Source organism: Cupressus sempervirens, chromosome 4 (assembly GCF_028749045.1).
Source record: "Cupressus sempervirens isolate cs-2001-9-10 chromosome 4, ASM2874904v1, whole genome shotgun sequence".
In the NCBI taxonomy this organism is placed as follows: domain Eukaryota; kingdom Viridiplantae; phylum Streptophyta; class Pinopsida; order Cupressales; family Cupressaceae; genus Cupressus; species Cupressus sempervirens.
Window position 1 is genome coordinate 861,501,597 of NC_143121.1, and position 22,947 is coordinate 861,524,543.

The 22,947-nt window shown below is 34.3% G+C and overlaps 1 non-coding gene and 1 pseudogene across 2 annotated transcripts; both read left to right on the forward strand.

Annotated features, from left to right (window-relative positions):
• Positions 1-3,557: 3,557 nt before the first annotated feature.
• TRNAR-ACG (transfer RNA arginine (anticodon ACG)) lies at positions 3,558-3,630 on the forward strand. The gene has a single exon. It is a non-coding gene; the product is annotated as a tRNA-Arg (tRNA).
• Positions 3,581-9,902, forward strand: LOC149564141 (pentatricopeptide repeat-containing protein At2g03880, mitochondrial pseudogene; annotated as a pseudogene). Its single transcript, XR_016364161.1, has one exon. The product of XR_016364161.1 is annotated as a pentatricopeptide repeat-containing protein At2g03880, mitochondrial pseudogene (transcript).
• Positions 9,903-22,947: the final 13,045 nt, after the last annotated feature.

A 22,947-nucleotide genomic window follows, 5' to 3' on the forward strand; every position in this document is an offset into this window, starting at 1 on the left:
GGATATCGGTTCACTAAGATGTGAAAAGTTTTATTTGTACATCTAGACCTTAGATAACTGATTCACCCTCTTTCTTAGTTATTCTAAAGAATTCCAACAATTTTTTCCAAATCTTTAACTACTTCTTGATGAATTGCATTTTTTTGAAGAACTGATACATTCTAGTTCATTCTACCCTTGGAGCACTAATATACCATTATCTAATTAGAGCTAAAATATGAGGGTGCCTAAACCACATACTCTCAAAATTAAAGGAGGACTTGTGCTTGGGTAAAGAATGGACCAAAGATTTGTCTATGGAAAGTTGAATTGGAAAATGATTAGAGCATAGAAAGACTAAAGTCTCATCTTTATTAACTACATTTTGAATTTTCGAGAACTGAGGTAAAAGAAATATGTCCAACCTTTCTGCAATTTGAAGAAAACTATCTCTTTTTTTGTTCCAAGTGAAGAATCCATTAGATGGTAAGATATCTTAGAGATCATTAGATTTAATGAATGAATCAAACTCCTCCATTTCTCTTAATAGGAGGATGATGCCTCCTTCTTCTCCTTACAATTGCTAACAACATTGAAATCCTCCCCAATAATAATGTTCTGATTCGAACAATGTTGAATAACACAAGAGACTTTATCCCAAAGAATCTTCTTGTCTACAATTGAAGTAGAAACATAAACATTGATAATGGACAATGAAATATCATAATGAGAGAAATGAAGTAATTGCCAACCCACTCTCTGACTTTCAAGACCTCCAGAAATAGACTTGGGATTCCATAAGGTTGTGATGCCTCATGAAGCATCAGAGCTTGAGAGGTGAGCATATTTCCATCTAGTCCACTTAGCTATAGTTTCTTCAAACATTACATTTGACATTTTTGTCTCTTGCAAAAGAATGATGTCCCCTTAAGAAGAACCAAGCATTGATTTGATTCTACCTCTTTTGTTAGGGAAATTAATACCTGTAACATTTCACATAATGATCCTCATAGTTCTTGAGGAGAACATTTTGTCCTCCTCATAACTCATTTGGATTTCAAGAATCTTTCTTCCAAACTGGATTGAATACCAAGAGAAATTTCCTCCTTGGCTTTCATACTTTTTCTCTTTCTGCCTCTAGGCCCTAGAGTTGGAATAACTGAAGTCACACACATTGGATATTGCAAAAATTAAAGAGAATGTGAGAAGTAAAAGGCTAAATCAAACTTCCACAAACATTCAAGTTATTTCTTAGGTGGGCATATAGCCTCTTCATATGTTTGTAAACAAGTATCCCCATGGATTAAGGGTAAATTGGAAATATCCTGAAGAATCCTACAGTCCTAAAAATGATTGTCATGTTGTGTGTTAATTGCATCTTCCTCACTAAGAACTTCTTGAGCAATCAAGTCAATTTTTCCTAAAGCTACAAATTCTATTATCTCTCTCACCAGAACCTTAAGGTCCTCCTCATTTTTGCTACTCAGAGCTGCTGACTAGAGGCATAACGATATTAACTTGTTGAAAGAAGAGTCAGTAAATATAATTTAGTGCATGATGATGTCCTTGGATGCAGATGAATTATGATCAAGTCATACAGCTATAAGATCTTGACTAAAATGTCAACAATTTGAAGTATAATGACCAAAATAAGGGGAGAACTTATCAATCTTTTCTACATCTTGGATATCTAAAACTTGCTCATTCACTCCCCATCAGGAATGAATTGAGATCTTCTAGGGAAGATGGGATGAAGATCAAATAATAATACAAAATTGAATCGGGAGGTGCAAATTCTAATAAGGAATTAAATCATGTTTGACAAGAATGCTCACTTTATTAGCAAGGACTTCCACAATCTCCAGATCTCTATATTCTAAAGGAAGATGAAGAAAAGAAATCCATAAAGGTTTAAAGGTGCACAATTATGGATCTAGGGTGAAAGTAGGGACATATGCAAAAGTAACTATCCTAAAACCCTTACAAAACCAACCCTTAAACTTATGAATTGAATCTCGATCTATAGATCCAAAAATAATAGTAAAAAAGGATGCATCCTTTTTAGAAAAGATTACCTCTCAAGATCCAGGTCATTCTTGGGAAACCTATGACCTAATATACTCCTATGAATTTCTTGGTGAAAGAATCCTAGCCATGAGGGCCAATTTTCTCAGAAAGTCAATATGAGAAGAAAGCATATCTTCTAGGATATTGATGCTAAGACTTTCTTTCTCTCGCTCCAGATGTAGCGGATTGGTAAGAACCAAATTAGTGGCTATCTTCTTCCTCCAAATTTTCTTGACACTCCTCTTTTGACTCCCAAATTTCTTTCACGTTCTCTGATCTAACCTGATTTGAACATTGGGATTCTTGAAATGTGCATGTTTGGATTGAAGGGAGTTTGCTCTACATTTGACCTAGCCTCAACTGTTGTCAATGATTTCCCTTTTTCATATATAGATGTCTCTCGATCTTTACTCTCCATATTACTCTTCTTTTCTTCATTTGTGAGAACCATGGGGATCTTGGATCTAGACTAGTCAAGGCCATTTGGTGTAATCCCCTCACATATATCAAAACGGTGTTGAATTATGATTTAGTTCTTAGATTTCACCTAAAATCTTGGATTCACAAAGAAAGGTTTGGCAAGTTGAACAATTGTTTTTCTGTAAAAAAAAAAAACTACAAATGGGTTAGGATCCAACCTAGATCTGGTATGTCGTACATTCTTTCTACCACTACTAGTCGTGTCTTTCTTTGTATGGCTTGACCTTCTCTGCAAATTGACATGTTTGAAACGCTTTCCCCACCGCTCCTGCCATTGATCTACTATATTGAACAATAATTATAAATGTTACAATAGGTAATATTAATATTATTTATTCTATTAAATTTTATTCAAAATGAGGACATAAAGTGTGTGGATTTAAATTATATTTGTAATATACATTTAATTTAGGCTCATGACAAAATATTTTTCCTATCATCATTGTTTTGTTATCATGATACATTATGTTGTCCAATCATAATTGATAATGTTAGTTATTTGCAATCTCATATATTATTACATTATTCTTATTATTAAATCATTGTTAAAATAACATACCCTCCCTACACCTATGCCAATGACAAGAACTATAACTATACATGCTCCCTCGCAACTCTTGTTAAAATTATACATTTAATTTAGGCTCATGACAAAATATTTTTCCTATCATCATTGTTTTGTTATCATGATACATTATGTTGTCCAATCATAATTGATAATGTTAGTTATTTGCAATCTCATATATTATTACATTATTCTTATTATTAAATCATTGTTAAAATAACATACCCTCCCTACACCTATGCCAATGACAAGAACTATAACTATACATGCTCCCTCGCAACTCTTGTTAAAATTATACTTCCCTATTTTGTAGTTTAACTTGATAATATACACACTATTTTTTCCAAATTACATGTTTTTATAACAAAACATATTGTTATGATCATCAACGTTATTGCAAGGTGTATGAAAAAAGATAAAATAAATAAGTCATCGTATTATTCAACAAGACGATTTTAAATCAGATGACTCCGTGGCCCAATGGATAAGGCGCTGGTCTACGAAACCAGAGATTCTGGGTTCGATCCCCAGCGGAGTCGTAAATGATTTTTTATGGTTTATGATGTCAATTTCTTTGACATATGTTTTTCGGTTACTGGCATTGAATGTTTCAACGACAAGTTTTCCTGGATATTCTGTCTCTGTGAAGCTAACTTTCGTTGGTGGAAACTCGTTCATTACAGACATGGAATGGTTTAAATTAGCATATCAGAGGAGTTTTTCTCTAATGAGAGAGCAGGAAAAGTCAGAGTCATTTTTTTTTTCTTAAACAATCGCCCTCTCATGAATGACATGGTGCTATTCCATATATTAAATCTAAACCATTGCCACAACTCTTTGGAATGGCCTCAACCCTAATTAATCAGATGACAATGAAGAAGAGGAAGAAAAATTTGAGGTCTTTGACAGTTTGAAGTTGGACTACATCTTCAGCCTACAGAACCCACCAACAAGGTCAATCATAAATATTTATCAGACAAAAACATTGTTGAAAACCGTTGCGGCAAGGGGTTTATACCCCTGAAACCTGTACAGCAGATTGAAAGCAGAGGAAATCCAGTTCAACCAGCCATGTATGTCTCTTTGCTGCGTGCTTGCGCGAATGAAAGATGTCTTGCAGAAATAAAATCAATCCACCTACATATGATTGACAGCTTAAAGAAACCAGACATCGTGTTACAAAACACCCTTGTCAATGCCTATGCCAAGTGTGGAAGGCTGCAGGATGCCCACAGACTAGTGGATTCAATGCCTAAACGAAATGTAGTTACTTGGACTATCGTGATAGGTGCTTATTGCAAACAGGGTTATGCTAATAAAGGCCTGGCTTTGTATAATAGAATGAGAGCATCAGGTGTGCTACCCAATGAATTTACTTTCACCACTGTCGTATCGGCATGTGCCCAATTGGGGTTTCTTCAAAATGGCAAGGAAATACATGAGCAAATAATAACCAGATTTGGGTTTGAGTATGGTGTTTTTGTAGGAAATTCTCTTGTTGACCTGTACGTGAAGTGTGGTAATTTGGATTATGCACGGCGAGTGTTTAACAAAATGTCTCAACGAGATGTGGTTTCTTGGACTGCTATGATTGCAGGTTATTCTCAGAAAGGTCAGCTTGTTGAGGCCGCGAGGCTGTTTGAAGTGATGCCCGAGAGGAATTTGACATCCTGGAATGTGATGATTGTGGGGTACGGAGAGTGTGGGAATATTGAGGAAGCAGTGAGATTGTTTAAGGAAATGCCCGAGAGAGATGTAGTTTCGTGGACTCGGATGGCTGCAGCATATATGCAGAACGGGCACGTTGAAAAGGCCCTTGAGATCTTTAAGAGAATGCCGGAACGAGATGAGGTTTCATGGAATACGATGATTACAGGATTTGTGAAGAATAAACTAGTTGAGGAAGCCCTGAAGCTCTTTGAGGCGATTCCTTTGCGAAGTACAGTGTCGTGGAATGCAATGATTGCAGGGTGTGCACAAAATGGGCGTTTTGACAAGGCACTGGATATTTTTCAACAAATGAGACTGTCTGGTGTAAAACCACACTCTGACACCTTTGCCAGTGTTCTTCCATCATGTGCCAATCTGGCAGCTTTGGAACAGGGGAAGGCAGTCCATGTACATATTATCAAAAGTGGATACCATCAGAACACCTATGTGGGGAACGCTCTCATCGACTTTTATGCAAAATGTGGTAATATTGAAGATGCTTATAAGGTATTTGACAAAATGGCTGGGCGAAATGTAATTTCATGGACTGCAATAATCATGGCTTATGCCATTCATGGATTTGGGAAAGAAGCCTTACAAATCTTTAGAAGAATGAAACTTTTTGGCACAGTTCCAGATGCAGTTACCTTTGTTGGTGTTCTAACCGCCTGTGGCCATGCAGGCCTAGTTGATGATGGCTGGCAATACTTTGACTCTATGATTAAAAATTATCAAATCACACCTACAAGAGAGCACTACTGCTGCATGGTAGACCTTCTCGGCCGAGCTGGGTACTTGAGAGAGGCATTAGATTTTGTTAACGTAATGCCAGTGGAACCCGATGCTGCTGTATGGCTATCTTTGCTTGGTGGTTGTAGAATTCATAACAATATTAAGCTAGGAGAATATGTAGCAGAGCGTTTTCTTGAATTGCAGCCAAAAAATGTTGCAAGCTATGTATTGCTTTCAAATATTTATGCGGCAGCTGGCCGGTGGGATGACATTGAAAGAGTCCGAAAAATGATGAAAGACATGGGGGTTAAAAAGAAGCCAGGATGCAGCTGGATTGAAGTTAATAAACACGTATATGTTTTTGCTGCAGGTTACAAATCACTTCCACAGATGGATAAGATTAATGCAGAATTGGAGAGATTGTCTGGGCTAATGAAGGAATCAGGATATGTGTCTAACACAAGATTCTCCTTGAGTGATATAGAGGAGGAACAGAAAGAACACAATCTCTATCATCATAGTGAGAAGTTAGCCATTGCATTTGGGCTCATCAATACATCCTCTAAGACACCAATCCGAATAATGAAGAACCTTCGAGTGTGTGGTGACTGCCACTCTGCCACCAAATTCATTTCCAAGATTGTAGAGCGAGAAATAATAGTGAGGGATGCAAGCCGTTTCCATCATTTCAAGAATGGACATTGTTCCTGTAATGATTATTGGTAATGTATAACGAGGGTGCAAATTATGAGAGCCTTGCACTGATCAAGTACAATAGTAGAGCCCTATATGTTTGGAGCCTAGGTGAGGTTTGAGGAGAGACTTCCAAAATGACCTAGGAAATTTGCAACATTCAAAACATGGACTCTAGTACATTGATCAATCTTTTATCTACCAACTTCAACAACAGAAACAAAGTCTTAATGGGCAAAGCAAGTAAACCAAGGATACCATGCAGGTTCTTCATGTCCGGATGTGAGAATGTATAAATGCGTAGAAAAAATCTATGCAAACTTGTCTTGATTCTTGTGAGATATTGGCTCAATTATGTTTAGACCGTAAAAAGGAAAAAATGCTCAAAAAATCCCTGATTCTTGTCAAACATTAGTAGTATTTCTTCTGGACATGTCCATGAGGTTTTCACATTGTTTTTGGGAAAAGAAACGTATTAGGAATGAAGAGATGGGAACAGAGCATCCTCACCCTATCACTTTTTTTCTGTTTTTTGGGGACAAGCCCTTGTTGGAATAATTAGCTACCATCACCAAGGTAGAGAGAGCTAATAGTTGCTAAATTAGCGGTTAATTGTTCAGTCCTATTTCAGTCAATAAAGGCTTTATTCGTGCAGTCTTATTTCAGTCAATAAATCCCTAATCCATGGAATGATTAGAGGAGTATTTTCTACCTATGCTTTATGAACAACAGATCGTTTAAAAAAAGTCATAGCTTTTCTTCACCTATTCATTTGTTCTTTTCTCTAACTACATTTGCTATCAACTGTCTATGGAGGATCATAGTTTGAACATGGTGTCAGAGCCAAGTTTGCAGCGAAGAAACCATGAGGGTCAAGCTATAGATTGGAAAAATCTGCAACACTAAAATAGAGGTTTGCTATCAGTGAACAGATTCAGATTATTTAGAAATGGCTTGCCCAACAGGTGAATAAATTAGGATGGCAGAGTAAACTTCAACTTATGGAAGGTGAGATGAACATGTTGGTCTTGGGAGCAGATCTGTAGAAGATTGTTAATGGGACTGAGTTGATAACCATCAATGGAAATGTAGCAACCAAGTGGAAGCATAGAAATGGCAAAGCATTACCCTAATCTTGCTTGATCTGAATGATACACAACTGCTGCAACATAAGCAGTGTGAAACCTTAGAGGAGGTTTGGGATCTGTTGTGTCAATTTTCAAATGTTCAAGACGAAGGACATACCACAAGGTTCTACCTGCAAAGAAAACTTCGTTCATCTACGACTTATGAAGAATCAATGTAATTGCATTTAAACAACTTCAAAATGCTGTTGAGTCAATTGGCTGCAGTTGGTTCTCCAATCTCAGAATAGGGTAGTGTTATGACCCATAATTTTGAAAGCATGGTTATCTCTCTGGGCACACAGGCTACTCTCAAACTCCAAACAATAATTGGGTTATTACTGCAGGAGCATTTAACAAGGAAAGAAATGGGAGTGAAGTCAGAAACTCACTGCCTTGTACGCTGGAAAGGAAAACTACCCAAATAAAAATTAACCAGCCAAAAAGTTCTTCAAAGAAGAAGAGATCCAGTTGTCATTGTTGCAAGAGGTGGCTCACCATGCAAAAGACAACCAGAAGAAGGCAGAAGATCTTGTAAAAGCAAGCAATACAAACCCACAACCAAACACAGAAAACCAGGGAGCTGAAGGCTATAATCTATTCATATAAGTGTTGGCCACCATTATAAGAGATTAAAAAACTCTGTTATTTTGATTTAAGCGCCTCCTAAGATATGACACCATCTAGAGATCCATTTGTGTCATGATGTCATCTGCAAAACTCACTACTGAGAAGAAGGTTTACTTGGGTGTTAAGTCACAAGATCTGTGGTAGAGTCATTTCAGTAGAGCTCTCAGATGGTATATGCGAATAGATCCATAATTATCTGGAAGTTCCAAGGTGAACCAAAAATTTGTTATCTATTAAAACTGTAGATGAGGGAATAAAAAGGGGTTTGACTCAATCATATGTATAGTAAAAATTTTAAAATAACAATGAGGAGATTGTAGAAGAGCGGGCTTGATGTGGCAGTTTATTTGTATTGTGCCTGTAAAAGTGTGGAAGAGCATGTTGTTGTTGCAAGCACATTGCATAAATCTGCAGGGCAGATTATGGTATCAAAGACTTGGGCATATCATCATCCAGAATCTAAAACTTGTGTATAAACAAGAACTCGAATTTGGTTTGGATGTAGACAAGGGATCCGACCTGAAGCCATGGGAAGCATACATTTTGAGCAAGCATCAAAGGGCAATTCCCAAATGAAGGAGGTTCTTGAGCAAAGGAGCTGTTGGAGCTCACACATTTTGACATATTCAAATCAATGCAGATCATGCCAATTGGAGAAACAAAGCATTTTGTGACCACCTTCAATAATTTTTCGAATTATACTAATGTTTTCTTCATTGAACACAACTTTAGCATTTTTTATAAGTTCAAATGCTTCAAGAATCTTGTAGAAACAAACAGGAAAATGTATAAAAATACTAAGGAACAACAATCACAGGGAATGCAACTCAGAAGTGTTTGAAATGTTTTGGATGGATGCAGGAATACGAAGGCAATGGAAACACCCAACGAACATAGAACACAATTAAGTTGTTAAACAAAAAAATCAAACACTACTTAACCAAGCAAGGAGCACACTTAACCTTGTTAGATTGTATGGTTTTGGGGCTGATGCAGTTGCTACTGATAACTATAACATACCTTGTTAAAAGAGTTCCAATGAAGGTGATGATTAGAAAAAGAAGTTTGGTCAGGGATTAAACAAATGTTAACCCATCATTTTGTAATTGTGCATGCAGCGTGTGTGCCGATGGCTAATGAAAACAGGAAGAAGATGGATGTGAGAAATCAAAAATGCTTTGTCCTCCGATAAGCAATGAGAGTTGCAGGCTAAAAGGTGTATAATCCAACTAAATGCCTAGTGATGATAAACCAATATGTCATATTGCATGAGGGCATGGGCATACTGAATAAAGTGGAATGCCATGAGCATCCTACAGCAGATATAAATACTGACTTAGTGCATCCATTGTACCAAGAGACTGATCAAGGTCATGATGGAGATGAAGGTTCTCGACTTAGTGAAGATCAAAGATCTGATGGTGCATACTGCATTCAATGAAGAAAATGCAGAATCGTCACTGCAACTTTGAAGGTCAGTGAATCAGAAAACCTTAGCTTAAGTAAGGGAATCCAATCGGTGTATTTTTTGTTAGCATCCTTTGCAGCTGAACATAATAACTTATTTGAAGCATTGAAATTTCCCAAAGTAGCAAGTGGAAAGAGGCATTGAATAATAATACAAGTTGTTGTTGACCAATAAGACTTGTAGTTTAACAGTTTAACCACACTTGTAGGGAGTAAACTGGTGGCTGCAAAGGGTTGCTCAAGAAAAATTTGAAGGAGATGAAACCATAATTGGAAAACTTGTACTTCACAAAAACTCATCAGACCCCAAAAAATGTGACTCGGCCAAACTTGGTGAAAAACTCAGCAACTTAAAAAAATGCTCAAATTTTTTTAAAACCGTAATTTTGCTTGTAAAATTTAAAGAGAGTATATCCAATGAGTCCATAAATGAATACAAAGTTTTTTCTATTAAATTTGATATATTTGAATACAATTTGAGTACAATAAAAGTGCCCCATGTGAAATCCGGATACAATAGTTGTTTGGCAGCCATTATGAATTTATATTAATTGCCTTCTAAAATCATCATCATAATTCATGAATTGCATATTACAACATTTAACATCTTCCTCTTCCCTGGTCTAATGAGAACTTGGGGAAGTTTTGATCTTTGCAGTCTATTGTAGCTCCTCACCCGAGATTGAAAGTGTTTGTAGTTCTAATTCGATTGAATCAATGAACACCTCTAATTTGTTGTTTACCCTTCATGTGCACTTGTGCAAAGCTGAAGGTTGTATTATATTTTATAAATTATAGTGGTGTTTGAATTTCTGATTCTCATAGTATGATATTTCATCACTGATGAATGATATTATGTTAGTGACAAAGATAAGTGTCTAAGCTGCCAATTCTAGTTTCCACTCCCAAATCCCCTCATCGTAGTAAAACATTTCATATGAGAAGAGATCCCAACTAATTGGAGGGAGCCAAGGACTGGAGATCCCAATAGGGTTAAGGTACGATACTCCTCATCAAGCTTTGTGGGCAACACCCTTAGCAGGGTTGAGGGGCAGAACTCCTTATAGGGGATCTAGGGGCACACCTCAGCAATGTTGAGGGGCAATGCTCCTCGTGGGGCGGGGGGTAGTGCCTCTTGTTGGTTCCCAAAACCACAAATTGGAAATCCAAGAGTTTGCCAATTCTCCCACAGGATTTCACAATCAGTTCTGGCCAACGAACGAGAATCACCTTGATCCCCCACACTTTAGGTTTCACTACACCTAGGTGGGTAGACCTTCACCTCAAAGGCTGATTGCTTGGTTCAAGGTTTTTTTATAGCGTACTTAAGCTTTGGTGAGTTCTCTAGATGGTAAGGTCTTTGAACTCAATTAATATGGAGTTGTGTGATAGTTTGAAATGAATGTTTTGTATAAGGTTTCTGACAATGGATTTGAGGTTTGTAAGAAGGAAGTTATAGATTTTCTAACTTCAAATATAAATCCAATACTTCAATGGTAAAAATACCAGTGCTTTAGCTTATTCGGGCAACAAAGTTTGTTATAATCAAGACTATAACATACCACTTTATAATGTTCTATGCACATAAACTATAAACAATTCAATTATCAAGACACGACGGATCAAATATATATTCACAATTCTAAACTAATCCAAATTGCACTTTAACTCCTAAGGTTGGGGAGACAGACTAGACATAGATTCAAAAACAATTAAATATTTCACAATATTTGTGATGATCGAGTTTAAAATGCCTTAGATGACCTTGTCCATTTATCTAACCAAAATTGTTTACAAAATTTAAAAAAATTTATAAAGGACAAATCAATTGCAGTTTAAATCTCCATGCCTTTAATAAAAATAAAAGGCTTTTTATTTATCATTAAAATATTATATTTGAATTTATATTACAAAGTCATATGAAAAACCCTTATCCCTCCATACAAATGAATATATGAATCTCTTTTCTTTGGAATGTCTTTTTTGAATATATTGTTATTGTTATGTTCCGACTCATCCATATTTTATATCTTAAATATAGAGAGATGTGGCCTTTTAATTTCATAACTCGTGTCTCTTTAAAAATAATTCATACTCCTATTTTAATTGCACCTTATGATATTCGTCTTCATATAACAATATAGCCTTCTTCCTTGTGATATGGTTTTATCGGTGTTTGTAGTTTGTTGTTGCCGGAGACCAAAATCTTGTTGACTTATTGTTAACATGGCAAGGAAGGTTTTATTGCTCCTCTATGTCACTTTGAATATGTTGATGAATTTCTTTATTTCTTTCACTCCTTTAGTTGGTTCCCAAAACCGCAGATTGGAAATCCAAGATCCTACCACTTCTCTGATAGAATTCCACAATCAATTCTAGCCAACGAACAAGAATCACCTTAATTCCCCTACACTTTAGGCTCCGCTATACCCAAGCGGGTAGACCTTCACCTCAAATGCCTACTACTTGGTTCAAGGCTTTTCTACAGGGAATTTAAGCTTTGGTGAGTTCTCCAACTGGCAAGGTCTTTGAACTTGAGTAATATGAAGTTATGTAATAGTTTGAAATGAATATTTTGTATAAGGTTTTAACAAGGAATTTGAAGTTTGTAAGAAGGAAGTTATAGATTTTCTTACTTCAAATATAAATCCAATACATCAATGGTAAAAAGACTAGTGCTTTAACTTATTCGGGCAACAGAGTCAACTATAATGAAGATTAAAACGTGCAATTTTATTATGCTTTATGTGCTATGCACATAAATCATAAACAGTTTGATAGTCAAGACGCAGCAAATCAGATATATATATGCAGTTGTAAACTAGTTCAAATTGTGTTTTTAACTCCTAAGATAGGGGAGACAGTTTAGACACAGATTCATAAATAATTAAATATTTCACGATATCTATGATGATCAAGTTTAAAATGCCATAGATGACCTCTGCAGTTTAAATCTATGCCTTTAATAAAAATAAGAGACTTTTTATTTATCATTAAAATATTATATTTGAATTTATATTACAAAGTCATATTGAGATTCCTTATCCCTCCATACAAGTCAATATGATATACTTTTTCTTTCAATGTGTTTTTTCGAATGTGTCTTGTTAAGTTTTGACTCTTTATATCTTAAATATAGAGAGACGTGGCCTTTTAATTTCATAACTCATGTTGTTTGAAAACAAGAGACACATTGTGTCAAAGTTCTTGCCAATAGTTAGGAAAGAAGGAAATTAGAGAGTAAAATATATAAAGAGAGAGTTAAAAGAGATAGATTTGTCGTAATAGTTAGAAAAGAAAGAAAATGGAGATTTGTATACATGAAGACAGATTGAAAAGAGAGATAATGATAATAAAGATTTATAGATAGAAATGAGAGATACGAAGGATATGAAGAGATTTAAAAGAGAGAGAATGACATGTTATTATAGGGACACTAAATAGAGATAGTTAGAAGAGAAAAAAAAAAAGATTAAGGATTATGTTATTTCAAGAAATATTTAAATAACAATTATAAAATTGAGTTAAATCAATGAAGTATTCGTTCTACCTTTTTCAATATAAATTCAAATATTAAATTTTTTAAAAAAAATTGTTGACTACTTGATCCAAACCAACAAAAGAGTTAGTAAGTTTGAAGAACAATATTAGTTTTACAAATTTTAAAATGCAAAAAAGAATTAAAACAAGATTGGAAAAAATAGCTAGTTAAACATAGTGTGAAAAAAGTTAGCATTTTACAATTGAGAAAAGTAAGGGACAATATAAAACTAATAAATATATTTAAAATATAAAATATAAAACATTAAAAATTTAATTTAATTTATTTTTAACAAAATTTATAAATATTTTTAGTAAAAATTTATCAAATAATTATATTCTTAAAAGCATATTTTTGTTATTTATTAATTTAATTATAATTTAGAATAAAAAGTTGATTTTAAAATTAGAATAAAATAATTTTAAATTATTGTGAAGAAGAATAAATTAAATAAATGTATTTAAAAATGATATGATAATTAGTTTTTAATTAAGATTTAAATAAACTCAAACTCACAAGATGTTAAAAATAATAGATTGATATATTTACAACCTTTGTACGAAAAATGAATTATGTTATTATTGTTGATTAGACATGCATTTATGTCCTAGGTAGTGAGGTGGAGGATAAAATAATTACTTTTTGAAAACTCTAATCAATTTGTCACAATTGTGAAAAAGATAAAGCTGTCATTAATGCATGACATCATTGTTGTTGGAAAAAATATGTGAATTTTGTTATGGAAAATTGATTTTTCTCCCTACCAAAAATAGTATGGACAGATAGAATGAGCACAAAATGTCATTTATAAAATAAGGAAAAATGAAAAATAGATATAAACATTGTAAGTTGCATATAAACTTTTAAATTCTTTGATTTGATTGGTCAAGTTAATGTCATATTAGCACTAACATGAATGCATAAGTATTCCTGCCCATGGCAAGAATTAATAATTCATACTCCTATTATAATCACACCTTATGATTTTAGTTTACTAATATTATAGTAGCTTTTATGATAACCTTAATCAGTGGTAGGAATATAAACATTTTCAAGTTATATCATTTCCATTATAATTTATCGATAGAGTCTTTATCATTTTCTACAATCTGTTTTGCACAACCTCCTTCTTCCATCCTTCAAAGCCTTGAGGCCTCCTCTTTTTGCCATTGAAGAGCTTCAAGTCCATGATAGCGTTCTTCCTTCAACTATATATCATGATTGTAATCTCTGACCACTAAACCATAATAATCATTGCCCCTAATACTTGTCACTCCTTATTCTATTTGACGGCATATCATTTGAAACTTTGTATGTAATCGCTTGAGTACGTATTTCTTTTGATTCATGTCTTTGATTTTGGATATAAGCAATCATCAATTCAACGCAGCTATGTCCAAACATCCTAATTCCAAGCTTGAATGCCGACTCCCAATGAATCCTTTATTTGCTTTAAATTTGATGTGTTGTGTTTGAAACTATGATATATGTCATTCTATGTGATGTTATTCAGCGAATCATTTCCTTTCTTGTCAAAAATTAAGACTTCACTTTGTGTGATTTGCTTGGTTGTTTTGTGTTCCACCTTCGAATGTTCTTCATATTCAACGTTTAAGGATATCTCCAAATGGTGTGTGAACTCTGTACATATGCTACGTGTTGTGGGGTTTTCGCACCGTCGCCCCATTACAAATGGGCACCCCCTTTTGTCTCTTGGTCTTGTCCTTTTGGCTTTAATTCTTGGTAGTATTGGGCTCAGTCTTCTAAGGTGCTCTCTTTTAAATGAGAATTGGTAAAATTGGTCAAGTCTAGAAAGTGTTGTCCATGTGGCTCCCACAATGGAAATTGTCTGTCTTGACATACTATTTTTAGCTTGTCTATTTATAGTAAATTTCACGCCTCCCAAATTGACCTTATTTTGATTTTGGAACAACTTACTATTTTTAGGAAGTCTATTTTTAGTAAATTTCACTACCTCTCGGATTGACCTTATTTTGACTTTGGGACAACTTACTATTTTTAGAAAGTCTATTTTTGGTAGGTCTATTTTGGCAACAAGTGAGCTCTAGTTGATATAGAGTCAAAAGGGTATTTGTTTCTATATCCAAAAGAATGAGCAAGCAAGACAGTCAATAAAAAATGGTTTAGTTTGGAATCAACCTTGAAATATCCAAAAGTGGAAAGGTATGAAAACATCAGGAAAAAATCTTGCCTTCGAGAAAAATGGTTGTTGCAGAATTCTTTCATCATAGACAAAATCCATGACCACTCAAAAGATCTCTCCTTGGAGAAAAAATATTGTCGTAGAATTCTTCCATCATGGACAAAATCCATGATCACTCAAAAAAATCTCGCCTTGGAGAAAAATGGTTGATGTGAAATTCTTCCATCATAGACAAAATCCATGACCACTCAAAATTTCCTCTAACAAGAAAACTAGTAAGTGTTGGAAATATCTTTTACATGGAGAAAAAATGGCTAAGTGTTGGGAATTTCTCCTCCATGGAAGGAAAAATGGCCAAGTGTTCGAAAATTTCTCCTCCATGGAAGAAAAATGGATGAGTGTTGAAAATTCTTCCTTCATGAAAGAAAAATGGCTTCGTGTTGGAAATTTCTCCTTCATAAAAAAATGAAAATGGCTAAGTTTTGAAAAATTTCTCATTCATGGAGTAAATTGCAAGGAGTAGATAAAATTTGGCTAGATATCTTTCTAGAGAGACAAAGAATATGTAATTGCTCTATATGTTTCATTTTGAATATTTTTGCATGATTCATATATTGCTTATTTCTATTTTGCAAGAGGAGAAAGCTCCAGTTCTAAAATTTCAAGAAAGATGATCAAGTCCCAAATTCTAGTTCCAGCATCAAAGACATCCAAATACTAAGTGATCCGGTCCTATAAATTCAAAGTTCAATAATCAAAGTTCAAATTCAAAATTGCAAGAACATGGCGATGGAAGTTCAGTATGAAGAAATTCTAAAGTAATATAATCATTAGGAAGGGATTCCAATCCATTTTAGGGAGATAAATTTCCAAGCACGTGCATGGAAAACGAGAATGTTCGAGGAGAGATTTCAGAAAAGTCAGTCCAAGTTGGATCTTAGTTATAAAATGACACAGTTGGAAAAAACTCGAGCTTACATGGCCTCCATCATCATTTCATGGCATCCAATTATCTTTGATGAAGAATTAAGGTCTCCAAGTCAAACTTCTATGCATTCAGAGAATGAAATCAAAAATAATTTATACAAGGAAGATTGAGCATTTATCGAGTAATGGACATGCGCAGTGGATATTTATTGCACTCCACTCTCTTTTTGTGCAAGCATGCATAGTGGGAATCTATAACCCACCATTGTTACATCCCAAATTTTGACCTAATTTAAATTTAATATAGCCATTGAATTGAATGGATTTTCTTTCATAATCACGTGAAAAAGGTAGTTAAATATATCGGTTGTATTCATTATGGCTTAACTGTTTAATGATGATGGTCGTTATCCATTATTTGTCATATGGTAATGATAGTAGTTAGCAGTTGCTTGGTTTTGGAATTATGGTTAATAATTAAATTCCTTACTAAGATCCAACTTGGACTGACTTTTCTGAAATCTCTCCTCGAACATTCTCGTTTTCCATGCACGTGCTTGGAAATTTATCTCCCTAAAATGGATTGGAATCCCTTCCTAATGATTATATTGCTTTAGAATTTCTTCATACTGAACTTCCATCGCCATGTTCTTGCAATTTTGAATTTGAACTTTGATTATTGAACTTTGAATTTATAGGACCGGATCACTTAGTATTTGGATGTCTTTGATGCTGGAACTAGAATTTGGGACTTGATCATCTTTCTTGAAATTTTAGAACTGGAGCTTTCTCCTCTTGCAAAATAGAAATAAGCAATATATGAATCATGCAAAAATATTCAAAATGAAACATATAGAGCAATTACATATTCTCTGTCTCTCTAGATAGATATCTAGCCAAATTTTATCTACTCCTTGCAATTTACTCCATGAATGAGAAATTTTCCAAAACTTAGACATTTTCATTTTTTTATGAGGAGAAATTTTCAACACGAAGCCATTTTTCTTTCATGAAGGAAGAATTTTCAACACTTATCCATTTTTCTTCCATGGAGAAGAAATTTTCGAACACTTAGCCATTTTTCCTTCCATGGAGGAGAAATTCCCAACACTTAGCCATTTTTTCTCCATGTAAAAGATATTTCCAACACTTAGCCATTTTTCCCAAGATTACTAGTTTTTTTGTTAGAGGAAATTTTGAATGGTCATGGATTTTGTCTATGATGGAAGAATTTCACATCAACCATTTGTCTCCAAGGCGAGATTTTTTTGAGTGATCATGGATTTTGTCCATGATGGAAGAATTCTACGACAATCTTTTTTCTCCAAGGAGAGATCTTTTGAGTGGTCATGGATTTTGTCTATGATGAAAGAATTTTGCAACAACCATTTTTCTCGAAGGCAAGATTTTTTCCTAATGTTTTCATACCTTTCCACTTTTGGATATTTCAAAGTTGATTCCGAACTGAACCATTTTTTATTGACTGTCTACGGAATGGGGTACTATCTGGTCAACAGGTATAACCTTTGCTATCTTCGTAAGGACCTAGTGACTTATATAGCAAGGTACAATCATTTGGACATGCATGAGCTATTAGTTAAACATTAAAAACATTAATGATTTTAACTTAATTAAATTACATACTTTTATTGGATTATGGTTGACATTTCCATCATTTCATTGTAACACATATTTATGTACATGCACATAGATATAGAAATAAAGGTGACACCATAATATCATTTTTATGCAAGATTCTATCTAATACGTACATCTAAATACATGTACAAGAAGATAAAATAATCTTTCAAATAAAACATGTATTTATATATACATAACATAAGATATGACCTTGGATAAAACATATAATATGATGTCATCTTATAAATACATCTACATGCAAGTAGATAAATATATTACAAATTATCTTTGAGTTATAACCTTCAAATTCTTTTTCTTATTTATTCAATTCTTTACTAGAAACTGATTTGCACACTTGGCATATTATATCGGCATCCAAGAAGGCAAGACATTCTTTAAGAGTTACGGCTTCTTGAAAGCCTTGATATATCGAATGCCTCTATATATTTGGGAGCTGTGAAAAACTAAGAACAAGAATTGATTTCCTCTCCCCATACTATTTCTGATTTATCTCTACAGTTTTTGTGACATCCTTACCTTCTCATTTTTACCTCTGCTGAAAGTCGTGATTGATAATCACTTAGAGCTGTGCATTCGAAATTACTCCATTGAAGGAACTGGATTATTAGCGCCTAGCCAAGGTTCTTCTTTCTTCTAACAACCAGGTTATGTAGTCGGCTTTCCATATTCAATTGATATATATATATATATATATATATATATTTTTTTTTTTAAATTTTTTTTTTATTATCAAATTACTACTGCATTTGTACTTACAGCAATAAGGTATATTTCCATGAAATACTAAACTTCATCTTGATTGGTATTACCGAATAGGTTCTCAGTGACTCAAATATTGCCATGCTAAGTCGAGAATAATTGTTCATGACAAATTTATACATCTTTAATTTTTACTGATGTATGATAGAATCGAATTGTATTGTTGCAAGTCTTAAAATTATTTTCTTCAAGTCATAAAAGCTGATTATATACTGGAACATGTAATATTCATACACTAGCTAAGGATCAGCAGAATGAGTTGGTTTACTTTGTGACATAAACACTAGGGACTCACCTGGGTGTATGGCCAAGGAAGTGGTGAAGAGATTATAAAGAAATCTTTAATAACATGGAAACAAAATTAGATATAACAATTATATATAATTTTAAAAAGGAAAATCATTTAATAGCTCATGCATGTTCATATTTATTATTCCTTTGTTGTCAAGTTGAGCAGTGGTGATCGGGTAATTGAACCCATCCAAAAAGCCTTGGCCAGGGTCGTTAAAGGGCATATTTGCCTTCATAAGATCACTTGATGTCGGTAGTGTCAGTTATTCAGACATGTCCGTCCATAATTGTGCGGACATTCTAATCACCGAAAATGCTCAAATGGATGGACTAATAGTACCCCAAGCCCGATCCAGGGGTAGGGAGGGCCTTTCTTTTCAAAAGATTGTGTGGGGATGGATATGGTCCGAGGTTGGGAGGTTAAGCCTAAGTCAATGCTTCTCCTCATACCGAACCACAACTAGTTAAAGACTTGTCAGTTCTTGTATATTTCTTCCTTCCTTTCCTGATATGCATTTATATTCCTCTTGTAACTAATCATGTATTTTCTTTATTATATGCAACGGAAGATAAGAAATTGTTATTTCAGTTACTTTAGTTAATCGTTATTTCAGTTACCTCAGTTAATTGTTATTTTAGTTACTTCAGTTGATCGTTATTTCAGTTACCTCAGTTAATCGTTATTTCAGTTAATCGTTGTTTCAATTATTTCAGTTAATCGTATTTCATTTACTTAATTTAATCATTATCTCAGTTATTTCAATTGAATGGTTATCTTAGTTAATCATTAGTAGTTAAATCAGTTAATGTCTCATGAAAAAGATATAAGAATGTTTTATTTCGGAAGTTGGTTGAAGAAAACTCTTTTATTTCTAATTGAAACCAAATATTAGTTCTTCTTTATTTTTTTATGATAATCCGTTTGTTACAACTATGGTAGTGAATTTCTTATTATATCAATATAGATTCCTTTTCTTTGCCTAACCCTAATTAGGGCTAATGTGGCATGATTTGGGCCATCAGTTATTGTGATCATTCGGGCCATTTTTTGTAATTGAGGACCTATATAAAGGCCTCACTCCTCATTTGTAAAGGGAGGATTTTCTGAGATTGTTGCTATGAGCTACTAAGACAATAGAGTTTTCATTAAAGCTTGGTGAATACTTGATGTGTCTTGGTGCTTGCTTGTTCTCTTAAATTCCCTCACTTACATTAAGTTTAGTTAGTTAAAGTGTTGTGGTTGCAATGGAGAATGCGATGGTGTTTTGACGAATTCCTTTGGTTCATACTTTTGACGTTTTAGTGATTCTAAATCATTGTACAAAGTTAGCCTGAACTTCTTTCATGCATATGTTTAACTCCTATCATTCACATACATTGTTCTTTATGATGGTGTATGTGATGGTTTGAATATCTTTCAGCATAACCCTTGAAGATTGCACTAGTTCACGTGTAGTTGTAGTATAACTTGGCGAAGTGGAGCTTGGTAAACTAAGGATTTGGTCCACCAGAGTACTATTTATTGTCATCACTACCCTAAGGATTAGATTAGAATCTCTAAACCCTATCCTATTTTATTTCCACACATTTTGTGAAAACCCAAAAAAGTAATTCATTGCAAAACCTTTCAATAGCTTCCACATCCGGTATGGATTGAAATGAATCTGAGTAAACACACATAGGGCCCCTTGTGATCATCAACAAATCACATCAACCACCGAGCTTCTCCGCAATGAAGACCTGACATTAAAGGAACCTTGGAGTGATCCTATGATCTTCTAGCAATCTTAGCATACTCAAGACTTTGTTCAAGAGAAGATAAGATATTTCAGTATTTTGTTCTACTATTTGGTGGGTCATAAACATACATCAACACTACGTATTTTGTTTTGAGGATTCTAACTAGTCTCGGTTTCTTAATGCAATCATCGTAATTTTCCACAAACTGGTTATTTACGTTCCAACATTGGCACCGCATGGCTTTGAAAAATCATTCATTTTTATTAGAGGATGATGGTTGAATACTGGAAAATCATCTTTGTTTCATTACATTGTTGGGCATATATCTTCTCTATTTGATTTTTCCTTCCACTACTGGAGACATACGCTGCCGTTATTTATAGTATTATTGCCTTCAAAGTTATTGCTGCTGACTTTATTAACTGCATCTACAGGTTTGGATGACCATTTGCAAACTCTGACTTTTCACGGCATACGCTCTCTAATGCTTGGAGATATACAACTTCATTAATTTTCATTTGTCTCATATTAACTAATCACTAAGGGTGCTGCATACTGTCGCGAGTTTAGATTTATATATGTATGCTGTTCACACGTTCTCCTTATACATACCTATTGCTTCTTCCTGTACCTTTCCATTTCAACACTGATTATGTGATATGCCATGGTAATACTTGGTGCAGCCAAAGTCAAAGGAAATAAAGACAGAGATCACCTTAGTTGTTCCCTGATGTAAACATATAGATAATGGTAGCGGCTCCAGAATCTGTATATAAACTATTGCTGATGGGGCTTGATGTGGGTCTCTTTAATCACACACTAATTGTGTCTCAATTACATGTTTATTTCGATTCCTACATAGAATGAATATTGCGGGATCCAAATAATATTTTCACTTCAATTTCTTATCATTCTTTATGATTGCAATATAATGAAAGTGACTCTTTCCCATCAGAACTGGATTTCGTAATCTTCATACATGCATCATTCACAACCAAATTGATCGAAGGTGCCTGAACAGCTTTGCATATTTGCAAAATTATGGTGGATCTACTGGATCAGGGATATCTAAGTCTTGGGAATTCATATGTTCTTGATCAGCAGCAACATCAATTCCAAAATCTTATTGCCCAAGCTTATTAAACTCAATGAAGCTTCCTTCTATTGAGAATATATCAGTTTGTAGAGAATTGAGATGTCTCTGAATCTTTGTGCTGAATAGAATGTTCTGCCATTTGATTAAAGCAGGTGAGGAGGAAATAAAATCTCAGAAGTTTCTAAGCCTTCTTTGTTGATCTTCACAATAAGCTTGAAACAAATATTCACATTAGTGGTGACTATTTTTTCAAATGTGTTTTTATATAACAAACCTGGTTGCATGGTTGAAAACATGAGAATAGTGTATGATAGTTCACACATGCCCTTGTTAGAGGTATACATATATCACGTATATATAAAAATCAACTTTTGTAAAAACTGGTCATAGAGGAGCTGAATAAGAATTGGAGGAAAATGAAGAGATGTTACAAGAGCAGATATGATGGGAACTACATTGGTCTCAAGTTCTGACTAAGAAGCAGGGGTTGCAATGAACAGTTGACCAGTAGACTTCTTTGCTATAAACTGCTGCTGATTTCCATGAGGCTTAGTATGAATCTAACAGATTTGAAACTTTAGGAAAGAGCAATCAGAAAATTCACTGATCTAGCAGAAAGGAAAAACATCCTCCCAAGGATGAAGTGGAGTGCCTAAAGAGTTTATGAATGGCTGGGTAGGTATTCAACTTCATAATCATGGAAGGTGTTAAATATTTTGCCCTTGCTGGAGTTGAGAGAAGTTGGAAACACCAAACCAATCCAGGACATCAGCAGATAAAAAACGAAGAGATCATATAGCATATTACCAAGTGTAGCTGCAATGTGTTACTCCCTTGTCTACAAACTTGAAAATCATGCCTCTCCCAATTATGACTCAATTGTTTGGAAAAGCATAGTGGCTCAGAGAGAACAGAACTAAAACATCCTTTTCTGGTTTTTGATGGCCTATAGCATAGTTCATTCAATACATAACACTTAAACAGCTTCTGATAGCTCAAAATCTTCATATTGCTCCCTCCCTCGTAAAATTTGATCCCTTATACTCATCATATATGGTAAGAAGATTCTTGTGCAAAAATGGAGCCTCTAAAATTAGAGCTCCATCACCTTTGACAAGGTTATACCCTTCTGCTTACAGATTTCTTATTTGTTTCAGACTGGGTGTTTACTGTCAGTTTTCGCCTTGTGTACTCCGCAGACCTATTGTGGTATTGGACTGAAGGTTTCTTGTTGTATTCCATCAACTTATGGTCAAGGTTTTTGAAATACAACCCTGCAAAGTCTTATAGAACAGAGGTTTATGCACATAGGAGGTCACA